We start from the raw sequence: 7,509 nt of genomic DNA, 5'->3' as shown, positions 1-7,509 counted from the left end.
ATGGAGTGGCAAAAGAGAGGCACAGCCTAATGTATCGATGAATCTGCAAAATATCTGATTTGTTTTGTGGTGCAAAAATGACATTATGACATTGCAGCCAAATCAGCATATAGTTTCTCTGTAGTTAGTACTGTACTAGCTACATTCATTTTCTATACCACTTATCTATTGTGGGTCATGGGTCTGTTGTGAGTGGGTTGGAGCCGATAATCCCAGCTGACACTGGGTGAGAGGTGGGGTATACCCTGGATAGTTCACCAGATGAACAACCTTTCACACACATTCACACCTATGGGCAATTTAGAGTAGCCAGTTGACCTAATCTGCATGTCTTTGGACTGTGGGAGGAAACTGGAGCATGGAGAGAACGTATAAACCCACAGAAAGGCCCCAGTCGACTGACACGTTCAATCCCAGAACTTACTTGCTGTGAGTCACCAGTGCTAACCACTGCATCACTGTGCCACCCTCCAATGATTAATTAAATCAGTGAGATTCACGCTGCCTCATCCCTGTGGCTATACAGGGTCACTATAAAGTCAATATAGTCAATGGCATAGATGACTGCGTGTTAATTCCCATACATTAATATGTACCTATGTGATGTGAATAACAATAATTATTTTCTTTGTGGTTATCTTGTAGTGGCATGGTGGTGTAGTGGTTAGCACTGTCACTTTCACAGCAAGAAGGTCCTGGGTTTGAGCACGGCAGCCAGCGAGGGCCTTTCTGTGTAGAGTTTGCATGTTCTCCCCATGTCTGTGTGGGTTTGCTCCAGTTTCCCCCACAGTCCAAAGACATGCAGGTTAGGTTAATTGGTGGCTCTAAATTGGCCGTGAGTGTGAATGGTTGTTTGTCTCTTGCCGCTTTTCCACTACCAACGCGGCTGAGTTGGGCTGAGTCGAGCTGAGTGGGGCTGTTGGAGTTGCATTTCGACTACAACCGCGCTGAACTGTGCTGGCTGGAAGTGGGTGGAGATAGCGAAAGTGGGTGGACGTCACGTGATGTCGTTAGGCGGTGCAAACAGTGACATCAGTGAGCTTTTAAGTGGTAGTCTCATGACCCGGATAGGAAACAATAAACATGGAGGACATGGAGTCGTTAGTGTTGCTGGTCTTGGTGCTGTGGCTTGTTGTCACCGACAACGCCAACAGATACTGGCAAGAGCGTATAGATGAGGCGAGGCGCATAAGGCTTCAGAAATTCTCGTAATTCGTAATTCTTCTTCTTCCGGGTTTACAGTGTTTACAGATCCCAGCGTGCTCGCGGGGGGTGTGTGGGCATGTGAGGACACTCCTCCTCACCAATCAGTGCACAGGGGAGTGTCTCCTCACGCCCCTAGCCCCACTCGGCTCGGTTTGGCTTGCTTCAGCCCCACTCCAAAACCGTGCGAGTTTTGGGGGCTGAGCAGGGCTGAAGCGAGCTGAGTCGTGCTGCTCTGAGGTAGTCGAAACGCGAGCCGTGTCGGGCTGAAGTGAGCTGAAAAAGGGTAGTGGACAAGGGCCATCTGTGTCAGCCCTGCAATAACCTGGTGACTTGTCAAGGGTGTACCCCATCTCTCGCCCATAGTCAGCTGGGATAGACTCCAGCTTGCCTGCAGAACAGGATTTTTATATGCCATAACCCGCAGACGGGTAAAAACCACAGATTAAGTTCTCTTTTCTCTCCGTTTCACCCTTCTCCTTTCGTATTCCTTGATCCTCTTCATGTTACACTCAGCGCAGACAACGCTAATCAGTCTTTTCCACTCCGTTCTGTTGTTCACTGTTGACTGCCATTTATCAAGGACATGGCCACACTTTAGAGCAGCCTTTCTCAACCGGGTTGCCGTGGCACCCTGGGGTGCCGTCTGGCTTCATTAGGGGTGCCATCAAAAAATTATATGTTACAACCCTGGTGCCAGGGGTCGTGGGTGCATATGTGGTTTTTTTTCTCTCTCTCTTTCTCTCTCAGGTGGACGCCCCTTCCTCTTATACGCAGCTGTTCCCACTCACCTCATTGAGGGGCCATGTTTAAAAGTGAGAGGGAGACGCCTTTCAAGAGAAGTGTGTGAGCCGGTGGGCTGTGGCGGTGACAGTTAGGAGAGAGAGTTGTGAGCTGCATCTAGCGAGAGTGTGTGCTCCTTTAAGGGGAAAGGAGTGCGCGTAATCCCGGATCTGTTTGGTTGTGGTTTGTATGGAAGAGCGATAGTTCCACTAAGAAATACATATTTTTTTTTAATTTCTGAGAAAAAAACTCAGAATTTTCGAGATTAAAGTCAGAAATTTCTTGAAAAAAGTCAAAAATTTCGAGAAACAATCTCAAAACTTTTGAGAAAAAAGTCAATTTCGAGAAAAAAGTCAAAATTTTTGAGAAAAAGGTCGAAATTTTTGAGGAAAAAAAAGTCGAAAATTTTGAGAAAAAAGTCAATTTTCAAGAAAAAAGTCAAAATTTTCGTTGAACAACAACAGAGTGCGAGTGTGTCTCAGCCAGAGCCATGGAAGTAAAGGCCAATTTATGCTGACAACGAAGTCCTCGCAGACGGTGTCGCAGATAGCATCTGCGTAGCCCCCCCCCACCTTCGCAGACGCTCTGCGCGCACCTCCCAAAAATTGTGACCACCGCAGAAGCCTCGCAGACAGCGTCGCAGACAAGAGGGTTCTGATTGGTCCACTCTACATCCGCTGTACACGCACTTCCGCTTCCCTACTTTCCCGGTTTGGTTTGTTTTCACGACCGCCATTTTTAAAAACACAAGCGAAGATGGAGCAGCACGAAGAGCGGTTGATCGAGGAAGTGAGGAAGCACGTACATCTATACGACTCCAGTTCTAGTAATTATAAGTAACCGGAGGATAAACACTCCACTAACCACACCCACCAACTACTCCTAGCGATTTCGCGACTTCGCCTCCCCTTGCGTTGTAGCGGTGAATAACATCGCGCACGCCTATTACTCCCCGCTCAACGATAAATTACAACTGTCTGCGAAAAGCTGTCTGCGAAAGCCTTGTTGCAAGAGCATGCAGAGGCCTTAAGAGTTCAGCCACTCCCATTGACCTTAATGGTCCATTTTTTACACAGCAATGGCGGCTCATGGAGCCTTTGACACATAGATCGCCATTGACATAGTTCCACTAGTTCCAGGAAGTGGCCGTAGAACACAGAAAGTGCGGTAAAGGTAAATGTAATTCGTTTCTACTTAATCTTTGCTTGTTATGTAGTGGTTCTGTGTTAGTCTCTAGCAAACAGAAAGCCGCTGCCTAGAAGTATTTGAATCTACGTGAATCACATCACCAACCGACTTCCTGTACCCCAGTTGTCACAACTCTGAATTCCATGGCTCTGGTCTCAGCCATTCATGTCTACCGGCCGCGAGTGAGTGTCACTTCCGTATGGAAGCTGGCCGCCTACAGATTTCTGACTTTTTTTCTCAAATTTTGACTTTTTTCTTGAAACTTTTGACTTTTTTCCTTGAAAATTTTGACTTTAATCTCAAATTCTGAGTTTTTTTTCTTAGAAGTTTCCAAATAAAATATAAAACCCTGGCCCGGTGAGAACCTGGCTCTTATGTTTGTTTTTCCCTTGTTTGGAGACCAGTGACTTTAGTTTTTTTTTTTTCTATTTTGTGAATAAAAACGGTTTCCGTTTCAGCCCTGAGTCCGCTTCCTTGTCCTCTTTTTCCTCCTGGTTTTTTTTGTTTATCTCTGTTGCTTTCCCCCATCCCCTATTTGCCACGGGGAACGTAACATTATATATTCTAACATTGAAATAAATAAAATGAATTAAAATTCCAAAAAACGATAGTTACACTCATGCAGATCATCGCCGCCTCATGCATCATCAAAATTTGCCTCACGGTCCCCTTTCCCATGTCACAATGTCACTGTCAGGGTCAGCGTATGGTCAGCGTGACTGCGTATATTTTATACAGGGGTGCCTTGAGAATTTGCATACTTCTGAAAGGTGCCGTGACTGAAAAAAGGTTGAGAAACGCTGCTTTAGAGCACTTTTACAGGTGTCCTTGAAACGGAGCTTGGGTCGACCTACTTGACGAGAACCATGCGCCAACCCACAGTACAAGAGTTCTTTTGCCGGTCTGTCATTGTCCATATGACAGACGTGCCTTAGCCAGAGGAGCTGATTTCTCACCAGCTTTAGTTCTATATCTTCGACGTTTGCACGCCATAGCACCTCTTCATTGCTGATGAAATTATCCCATTTGATGTTCAGAATGAGACGCAAATGGCGCTGTTGTATTGTACGGAGCTGCCTGACTTCATGCTGATATAAAGTCCACGTTTCGCTACCATGGATCAGAAGAGGCATTAAGCATTGGTTGTACACGGTAATTTTGGTTGAAACTGTGAGATCATGCGAGTCAAACACTCTATTCCTCAAGCGGCCAAATGCACAAGATGTTGCTTGAATATGGGATGCAAGTTCCACCTTCATAGACCAGTCGGTGACGTAGCTGCTGAGGTACTTGAAGCGAGTGACATTGGCTAACTTGACACCGTCGATGAAGAACTCAGCAGTGTTTCCAATACACATGGTTTCTGTTTTAGCAGTATTGATGAACAGGCCCATTCTCTTTGCTAAATCGTTATAGGACGTCAAAAGCGACTGCAGGCCCTTTGGTGTGTCACTGAATATTGCAATGTCATCAGCGTACTGAGCTTCTCTGATAAACTCTGTGAGGACTTTAAATTTGGCTTTAAGTCTACATAGATAAAAAGATCCCCATTGTAATGGAGTCTGATCTAGACACTGCAAGTATGCTTGATTTTCTTGAAAGCAAGACAGAGTAAGACTGTAGCGAAGATTCCAAAGAATGTTAAGCGGCGATAGATGATGGATGGATGATTATCTTGTGGACTATAAACATCTCATTATCTCATCTCATTATCTCTAGCCGCTTTATCCTATTCTACAGGGTCGCAGGCAAGCTGGAGCCTATCCCAGCTGACTACGGGCGAAAGGTGGGGTACACCCTGGACAAGTCGCCAGGTCATCACAGGGCTGACACATAGACACAGACAACCATTCACACCCACATTCACTTTAGAGTCACCAGTTAACCTAACCTGCATGTCTTTGGACTGCGGGGGAAACCGGAGCACCCGGAGGAAACCCACGCAGACACAGGGAGAACATGCAAACTCTGCACAGAAAGGACCTCGCTGGCCACGGGGCTCAAACCCGGACCTTCTTGCTGTGAGGCGACAGCGCTAACCACTACACCACTGTGCTGCCCGACTATAAACATTGCAAACCAAATTTTGTGGAATAAGTCACTAGGGGGCGGTACGGTACAGTGGTGTAGTGGTTAGCACTGTCGCCTCATAGCAAGAAGGTCCTGGGTTCGAGCCCAGTGGTCGATGGAGGCCTTTTGCATGTTCTCCTCATGTCTGCGTGGGTTTCCCCCACAGTCCAAAGACATGCAGGTTAGGCTAATTGGTGGCTCTAAATTGACCGTGAGTGTGAATGGTTGTTTGTCTCTGTATGTCCCTGCAATGACCTGGCGACTTGTCCAGGGTGTACCCATAGTCAGCTGGGATAGGCTCCAGCTTGCCCGTGACCCTGCACAGGATAAGCGGCTACAGATAACACTGGGGAACAATTTGAAAAAAAAATTTCTGTTAGATTTTTATGCTGATTAAAACTAAAATTGGCATGCTGATTCCAAAATTGCAGTCAGTTTTTTTCTAGCATGTCAAGTTTTTTCTCCACAGCTTACCCTCCAGATAAGCAAAATTCCACTGATTAGCTGTAGTAAGACTATTTGAAGGTTATGGAAGAACGTTATCAGGGTAGATGGGATGTACATATGATGGCTGACTATTGTTGGAGCATCAAACACGATAGTCCTCAAGTTGAACACTCCAGAAAGAGCTATAAACATAAATTTTTACCTTAATTACTTGCACGGGTGGCACGGTGGTTAGCACGGTCGCCTCACAGCAAGAAGGTTCTGGGTTCGAGGCCGGCGAGGGCCTTTCTGTGTGGAGTTTGCATGTTCTCCCCGTGTCTGCGTGGGTTTCCTCCACAGTTCAAAGACATGCTGTTAGGTTAATATGAGACGGCCTTGGGCTGAGGTGCCCTTGAGCAAGGTACCTGAACCCTGACTGCTCCCTGGGCGCTCTGGTGTGGCTGCCCACTGCTCTGAGTGTGTGCGTGTGTTCACTGCTTCAGATGGGTTAAATGCAGAGGATGAATTTCACTGTGCTTGAAGTGTGCATGTGACGAATAAAGGTTTCTTCTTGCACACAATTATAATTACAGTAGCCATATCCTTTATAAAAACATGTGTTAAATAAACATTACAGTCATGCCTGTTTCTTTCATATTTCATTGTATGTCAATATTTGTACATTTTTATAAAACAAGCACATATCTGTTAAGTACAGTATTTTTCATATTTTTTAAGAAAACGGGGATCCTATAGTTCAAAAACCTGACGTGATAGAGAAAAACTGAGATCAATTTTGGATTCCGCACCCAAAAATTAGTTAAAAACAGCTGTCAGACCGGGGCGGCATGGTGGTGTAGTGGTTAGTGCTGTCGCCTCACAGCAAGAAGGTCCTGGGTTCGAGCCCCGTGGCCGACGAGGGCCTTTCTGTGTGGAGTTTGCATGTTCTATCCATGTGGGTTTCCTCCGGGTGCTCTGGTTTCCCCCCACAGTCCAAAGACATGCAGGTTAGGTTAACTGGTGACTCTAAATTAGTGTTGCCACACGTCCAGGTTTTTCCGGGATTGTCCCGGTTTTTTTGTGGAAAATGTCCAGGAAAATGGAATAACCTTCCCGGGACATGTTTTGTCCCGGTTTTTTACTTCCTCACATTATCCCCCATTGAAATAAACACAAATCATTAATGTTTCTCGCAGCCACTTAACATATTAATAGTTTTCACGTAAGCGGGCATATTGTAGGCAGCTACTTGTGTGGCCTCACCGAATGTTTGCGCACGCAGCCAGTCGCCGTTGCTAGGTGATCGTAGTCAATACAACGGCGGCCACGCGAAATCAAAGATACTGGAATACCGTAATACCAAACAAGAGGTGAGAGTTCCCTTGGTCGGTGCGCGAGTAGGCTGGCTGGCTACTTCCTATGTTCTGATTCTGATAAAGGCTGGTTCTAAAGCCTGGGCCAATTTCATCAATAAATGAATCATTAAATAAATCGTTAAATATATCAAAAAAGAATGCCTGAACACTGGCGTGAGAAATGAATAAATCAGTTGTCCCAATAACATAGCACCTCTCTCTTGTGATTAAAACAAAGGATTAGGGCTATTTGGTGTGATACGGTAGTCTAACTTTTAAAGTTCAGTTCTCCAGAGAAAAGGCTAAAACAACAACGAAGCAGACTGAGAGAAATTATATTGATTATCTCATCTCATTATCTCTAGCCGCTTTATCCTTCTACAGGGTCGCAGGCAAGCTGGAGCCTATCCCAGCTGACTACGGGCGAGAGGCGGGGTACACCCTGGACAAGTCGCCAGGTCATCACAGGGCTGACACACAGACA

This window comes from Neoarius graeffei, chromosome 12, assembly GCF_027579695.1.
Source record: "Neoarius graeffei isolate fNeoGra1 chromosome 12, fNeoGra1.pri, whole genome shotgun sequence".
Taxonomy (NCBI): domain Eukaryota; kingdom Metazoa; phylum Chordata; class Actinopteri; order Siluriformes; family Ariidae; genus Neoarius; species Neoarius graeffei.
The sequence above is the reverse complement of the archived record's forward strand: the minus strand, read 5'-3'. Positions refer to the sequence as shown.